The following is a 7,984-nucleotide window of genomic DNA, read 5'->3' on the forward strand; positions in this document are numbered from 1 at the left end:
GAGATCCTTATTCTTTAAATAAATAAATAGATGGATAGGTAGCCAAGTGCTATTCTGTAGTGAAGAATAATTTTTTTCTTTGAAATACGGAATGTCTCAAGAAATAACAGCCAGTTAGGAAATGACCAAATGGGAAATTCAGTGTGTGCCGGTGCACTGTTGTGATGCAAGAGCAATGAGTCATTGTCCCAGTTATTTTCAGTTAAGATTTTCCTATCTGCTCTGTAGTGTTGCTTACGTGGTCTTCTATGCTTCTCACACTCAGCCTATGACTTTGATGCACAATTTTATGAATTTTTGCAATGTTTTCTGCAGTTCTGCTTGTTACTGGCTGCCCTGATGTCTTTTTATCAGTGAAGTTTCTCTCTACTCAGAAAAACATTTAACCCATTTGTACACTGTGGTTTTCTTCATTGCATTATCCCCATAAACTTGGACTGAGATGTCCTGATTTCAGTTATGCTCTTGCCAGGTTTAGCAAGAAATTTACGAATGTTTGTTCATTACTGTAATTCAGGCTCTGACATTCTGTGTGGGCACACAAATAAAATGCAGTAACAGTAACAAACAGCACTCAATAAGACACCACCACACATCGACATGAATACAACCGTTGAGTCACTTACATACCAACATTATGAAACCTAAGTTGTTTATACAAAGCTGCCAGTGTAAGCGCTTGGTGGCAATTTCTCGAACTTAATTGTCAGACTCCATATATTGAGATAGAAAAATTGGTGATATTGGTAGTAAAACATAATCATCTTAAGGTTTAGCCAGACTATAATAGTCTGTTAGCCCAGTGTTACCAACTTTTTTGATGTAACACCCTAGCAGTGAAGAAGAAAATTGGAGGCAGACACTCCCAATATCTGTATATTTACTAATGATCCACCAAAGTTCAACTTTAGTCTCAGTATTCAAACTAATTTAGTCATTTGGCTTTTGGGTGGCTGACTAATCAAACAGTTATCAAGTAGTTACTTCAGCTTCAATTTGTGGCACTGATGAATTTGTGCATGAAATTATCATGTAATCATGTAAGTTACTATCATATCTAATGAGCATTAATGATTCTAGTCACACAAATAAGGCATTACATATAGGTTTATTATTAACAACTGAATAGTCATTTTCAAAGATAGGTGGTAAGCATTCTACCTAATTAGATCTATAAGCTGTCAACATGCCATCAATCACATTGATAATTTGTGATTATCAACGCAAAGAAAAATGTTGAAGTAACTGATGATTGTGAAACCTATTTTTATTTTTTTGAGACAGAGTCTCAAGCTGTCGCCCTGGGCAGTGCGTGGCATCACAGCTCACAGCAACCTACAATTCCTGGCTCAAGCGATTCTCCTGCCTGACTACAGGTGCCCACCACCACACCTGGCTATTTTTTGGTTACAGCTGTCGTTCTTTGGTGGGCCCGGGCTAGATTTTAACCTGCCAGCTCAGGCGTATGTGGCTGGTGCCTTAGCTGCTTGAACCACAGGCGCAGAGTCAAAACTTATTTTATGTACAAAAAATTAACACATTTAAGATTATTAAGTAGAGAAAGATTGACAATATGAATACTGAAAGAGTGGATTAGCTAGATCAATTTATGATGAAATGTTCTTTTTGGGTCAACAAAAATAATGTGGTTATTTGTTTTGTGGCATCAATTTAGTAAGATAACTGCTACAAAAATTGGTACCTAGAAGTAGAGGGCTGTGCAACAAAAAACCAAATTACGTGGTGCTTTGGATTTTGGATAGTAGGGGCTGGAGAATACTGTTAGCAGAGGCTGGAATAATGGTAATGAAATTGCTTTAAGAAGAGGTTATAAAAATTTTGGTTAAAAAAAATAGCTGCCTGTGTTACAGTGGAAAACAAAATATACCTAAGGTATTCTGGCTTTGCCTAGGTTTGCAGGCAAGATGTAGAAAGCGCCACCTGGTGGCACTCTCCACAACATGATTAAAGAACTGTAAGACAAGAGTGTGTCACACTTTATGGGGGCAAGACATGATTGCAAGAGGGACTTTACCTAACAATTGCAATCAGTGTAACCTGGCTTATTGTACCCTCAATGAATCCCCAACAATAAAAATAAAATAAAATGAAATGAAATGAAATAAAATAAAAAAACAAACTGGCCAGTTTGTAAGCAGAAGATAAAGGTAACATAGAGGAGTAAGGCGCTGTTAAATTGGAGAGTAAACTTGTATTATCTGCAGTTAGCAAAATATCTTAAATAGACATACCACAGGTCAAACATCACCTATCAGACATGTTGTTAAGACCTCTGAGAATTAAGAGGGTGTTGAGTAGATCTAAGGTAGACAAAAGCTCGAGGGTGTGGTCCTCAAGAGCCCGATCCAAAAGTTAGTAGTAAGAAGTCTGGAGAAGCGTTGATGCCCATTGATGTCCATTGTAGGTGTGGGTCTTGGGTGTGCAGTGCACTGTAATCAGACATGGAAAGCTCAGAAGTTTGCAAGGGAGTGGTACTATCCCGTTTCCCCGAAAATAAGACATCCTCTGAAAATAAGACCTACTTACAGGAAAGATAAGACGTCCCCTGAAAATAAGACCTAGCGCATCTTTGGGAGCACACCTTAAAATAAGACACTGTCTTATTTTCGAGGAAACAGGGTAGCAAAACTCCAAGTGTCTGGACTAAGAGAGAGCTCAAGCTATAAAAGTGCCTCTGGGGGGCTGTGCCTGTGGCTCAAGGAACAGGGCGCTGGCCCCATATACCTGAAGTGGTGGGCTAAACCCCAGGCCAGAACTGCAAAATAATAAAAAATAAAATAAAAATAAAAGTGCCTCTGGGCCCCTCACTTTATTTGGGTGGGAAGCAGCCTGAGAAAGTTTCTCAACTGCTAACAATGATCATTCTTTAGAAAGAATAAAGGAGGGTGAGAAGACGACGAGGGCATCTCAGATAGTATCACCAAAAGCTGGAAAGAGCAGTGGGGCAGGGAGCAACTCCCAGAAAGCAGAATTGGGGTTTACTCAATGGGGAACATTTTCCCATTTTCCAGAGTGGTAGCCCATGGGGAATTCAGAATTGTTATGAACTGGTGATGATGTGCTTCCTTCCCGTTCTTCCCCTTTCCCATGTGAGTACTTACTTAGTAGTGTTTACTGGGTATATGTTGAGACTGGGGGCAGGTCACTTTCCTGTTCGTTTTCAATATATATGTAGGTCCACATGTAACTCGTCTTTATCTAGAAAGACGAGTTACATGTGGACCTACGTATACATTGTGAAATCCTGGACTTGAACACAGATACTATCTTGTATGAGACCTTTCTTTGGGAGTCTTGGGAGTGAGTGAGTGTACAGTATTCCCCTCCATCCAAGGTTTTGTTCTCCATGGTTTCAATTATTCATGGTCAGCTGTAGTCCAAAAATAATAAGTGGACAATTCCAGAAATAAACAATTCCTAAGTTTTAAACAGTGTGCAGTTTTGAGTAATGTGGAGAAATTACGCTGTGTCTTGTTCAATTATCTTACCCAGGATGTGGGTAAGGTATCCATGCTGCAGAAACTGTCCACTTAGTCACTTAGGAGCCATCCTGGTTCAGATGAACAGATCACAAGAAGAGGAAAGGTGAGTACAGTACTGTGATATTTTGAGAGACCACATCCATGTAACTTTTATTGCAGTATGTTGTGTTATCATTGATCCATTTTATGATTAGTTGTTAATCTCTACTGTGCCTAATTTATAAATTAAACTTTATCATAGGTATATATGTATAGAAAAAAACATAGTATATACAGAATTTGGTCCTATCTGCAGTTTCAGGCATCCACTGGGGGTCTTGGAATGTATCCCCCATGGATAAGGAGGAGCTATTGTATTTTGGATGTGGAAGGAATATGGTTATAGCCAGAAGCTGAACTGGTAGATCAATTGTATTAATTGAATATGGTATATCAGTTGTATCAGTGGTCTCAATTCTTCACCTTTTCTTCTATCCACACTCCTTTACCATGTGATTTTACAGTTTTAATAAAAAATCAAATTCTATTTTTTTGCTTATTGAGTTTAACCATGTGTTTTGCCAGTGGAATGTTAGACTTGAAAAGGTGTTTCCAATGGTTCCTCTTCCTCCCTTCCCCTTTTGCCTTCTTTATGAGAACATATCCACACTAAGCTGCTAGAAGATGAGATTCACAAAGCATAGCTAAGTCACCCCAATTATTCTGGCCCACACCATCCTTCCTCAGATGACTTACAGCAATTACCAGTGATCTGAGTGAGGCCAGCTTATTCTAGCCTAAATCACTAACTTATAGAATCAAAAGAAAAAATAACATTACTTTTTGGTATGCTGGCTTTGTGATAGTCTGTTAAGTATCAGTTGTGGCAATTGATGGTCATACAGCTATATTCAATAATATACATAACTATCATCTTCATTTATAGGAAACATATACAGTATAGGAAAAAAGCATTAAGTGAAAAAACAATTTTGTTCTGATCAATGAAGTCCCCAATAGTCTTTAAATGGAGGGTAACATTTTAAATAGAACTTATAAAAATGTTTTATTGTAGACTACCATTTTTGGTAAGTGAAGACCAAGAAGTTTTGAGATTTGCCAAATCTATGAATCCTAAATCAAAGTTTATTCTTGAAATCATATAACTGAAAAATCTTTCCCTAGGATTTATTTCCAAAAAAGTTAGTAATATCATTAGGCATACCACTTGAAGTTGAGTTTTATAGTAATGAAGATGTACAATTTAGTGTTAGTAGCTGACAGTTCTGAGACATTATTTTCTTCTGCACTCTGATATCAAACTTTAAAGTGTTGACTTTTTTTTTTTTTTTGCAGTTTTTGACCAGGGCTGGGTTTGAACCCACCACCTCTGGCATATGGGGCCAGCGCCCTAACTCTTTGAGCCGGGTGCAGTGGCTCACGCCTATAATCCTAGCACTCTGGGAGGCTGAGATGGGTGGATTGCTTAATGTCATGAGTTCAAGACCCACTTGAGCAAGAGACTCTGCTCTGCTAAAAATAGAAAAACTAGCTACCCTGTTTCCCCGAAAATAAGACAGTGTCTTATTTTAAGGTGTGCTCCCAAAGATGCGCTAGGTCTTATTTTCAGGGGACGTCTTATCTTTCCTGTGAGTAGGTCTTATTTTTGGAGGGTGTCTTATTTTCGGGGAAACAGGGTAGGTGGTGTGGCAGGTGTCTATACTCCCAGCTGCTCGGGAGGCTGAAGCGTGAGAATCGCTTGAGCCCAGTAGTTTGAGGTTGCTGTGAGCTCTGACTCTGCAACACTCTACCCAGGGCAACAAAGTGAGAAACTATCTTAAAAAATAAAAATAAATAAATATTTTTGGATAAAATTCAGATTTATCCTTATATCCTAGTTCATTCTATGATGGTGATAATAGAAGCTGGCTTTGGTTTGGCCAAATACTGATTTAAATATTCAGCTATTTGTCCAAAATGTGCATTTAAATAATGCACTTGTAGGGCAGTGCCTGTGGTTCAGTGGGTAGGGCGCTGGCCCCATATACCGAGGGTGGCAGGTTTGAACCTGGCCCCAGCCAAACTGCAACAAAAAATAGCCGGGTGTTGTAGCAGGCACCTATAGTCCTAGCTGCTCGGAAGGCTGAGGCAAGAGAATCGCCTAAGCCCAGGTGTTGGAGGTTGCTGTGAGCTGTGACGCCATGGCACTCTGCTGAGGGTGAGAGGGTGAGACTGTCTCAAAAAAAAATGCACTTGTATTTTTACTTATTTTAAAATTATAAACATGTACTACCATTATTAGCTAGTAACTCAAGACATGAAAGATATTTTGCATGAAGTTCATTTTCATTGCTAGCACATAGTAGGTTTAATTTCATATTTCAAATTGTATTGATAGTTTCTGGTTTTTTTGCTAGCTTCTTATAAGATCCAACTTTATTGTCGTCGTTTACTTTGCAGTTTTGTAAAGATTTTGTACCAGTAAAATTTCAGCTTTATTCTTATTTGTTTTATCTGCTTTGTAGACATCTTTTTAATTCATTTCTTTACTTTCTGAGGATATTTTTTCATTAAAAGTCTATGCACTGGGTGGCGCCTGTGGCTCAAAGGAGTAGGGCGCCAGCCCCATATGCCAGAGGTGGTGGGTTCAAACCTAGCCCTGGCCAAAACTGCAAAAGAAAAAAAAAAGTCTATGCACTTAACCACACCCCTATATAGAAAACTCAGTTTTTCAAAATATAGTGAAAGCTAACAACCACTTTCAAATCTTGCACATGTGGAACTCATCCTTATTCCTCAGAACATCTTTTATGGTGTATGTGTCTCTTTTCAGTGGCTAGGTGAGGCACTGGAGTCAAACTACATATTATATATTACAAAGGCTTAATTTTTTGAAAAAATGGATATAAATTAGAAGTTGTAATTTTTATTTCTGCATTCCAGTGGAACTTCTTTGCTATTTGACTTGAGATGCTAGAATATCTTTTCTGAAGCCTGTGCAATCAGATGTAGTCATGTATTCCATTTCTGGCTAATAGAAGATGCAAGCATTTCACTTCCACGAAAGTTATATTAACAGAGGTAAACTATTATCTTTTTCCTTTTTCCTTTCACTCTTGTTCTCACCCAGAACACTGGGACAGTGCCACCAGAAAGACAGAAGCTACAGACTAAGTAAGTATAGCAACATAGTGATGTAAAGAGCCTTGGTCCCCACCGGCATTATCTAGCCCCATTGCAGACTCTCAGACTTCTTGAGTGAGATCAATAAACTTCTCAACATTTATGTCCCTTGTAAATCATTTTTGTTTGCAGTCAAATGTATTCCTAACTGATATGTTATATTCCCCTCTATGAAAACCAATGTTCTGGTTCCTTAATATCATTTTTATTTTGGCAAGTCAAGTAATATCTAAATATCTGAAATTATTAGAAGAGCTATATGTTAAGGAAGATTGTAAAAAGATTTATAGAGGCTTGGCGCCTGTGGCTCAAGCGGCTAAGGCGCCAGCCACATACACCTGAGTTGGCGGGTTCGAATCCAGCCTGGGCCTTCCAAACAACGACAGCCGCAACCAAAAAATAGCTGGGAGTCATGGTGGGCGCCTGTAGTCCCAGCTACTTGGGAGGTGGAGGAGGAGAATCGCTTGAGCCCAGGAGTTGGAGGTTGCTGTGAGCTGTGATGCCATGGCACTCTACCCAGGGTGACAGCTTGAGGCTCTGTCTCAAAAAAAACAAAATAAAATAAAGATTTATAGAAAAATCTAAGTCCAGAATTAGTGAATTATTTTTATTTATCATATTATTTGGATGTCAGTTATTACTTACCTTCAGCCTTTACTGTGATATGGGATTTCTGTTGTTATATATGGTACCTTCTGAAATTCCTAGCTATTTAGAAGTAATGGAAATGGCAAAATACTGTAATATATAGAGACGATGACAAGGCAAGGAGAGGGAACCAAAGATACAGGGCCTAGTATTTTATTTACTTAATGTTATTTACTTTTACCTTAAAGATGAAACAAGTTAATTAAATATCTCATTTTCTCATAAAATGGAGAAAAGTAATTTTCTGCTTTCAATATCTTTTGTTTTTCTTGGAAAATATATTCTATTAAAATGTATAAATCATTGATTTGTGTGATTGTGGAGTTTAGGCTAAAAGGCTTATTATATTCTGCCAAGAGTTCAGTCTAAATTGGAGAAACAGTAAAAGAGGCATATTCACAAATTAGGCAAATTCTAAATCATTGTATAATTGCGCCTTTAATTATGTATTCTGAAAATGTATTAGAAAAGGGAAAATAACACTTGGAATCCAGAGAGTTTTACAAAGAGAATTGGGCACGAAGTACAGCCTCCCTCCGGTGTGCCACTCTGCTAAGGCACGGGGGGTTCCAGCTGCCTCCCAGCCGCTGCCCCACTGTGTTCTCCTGCCCTTTGCCCCCCACAAACCCTCCAGATTTCTGTACATCTTTTCTCACACAAAGAAGGCTGGA

The sequence above is a fragment of the Nycticebus coucang genome, chromosome 19, assembly GCF_027406575.1.
Source record: "Nycticebus coucang isolate mNycCou1 chromosome 19, mNycCou1.pri, whole genome shotgun sequence".
NCBI classification, from domain to species: Eukaryota; Metazoa; Chordata; class Mammalia; order Primates; family Lorisidae; genus Nycticebus; species Nycticebus coucang.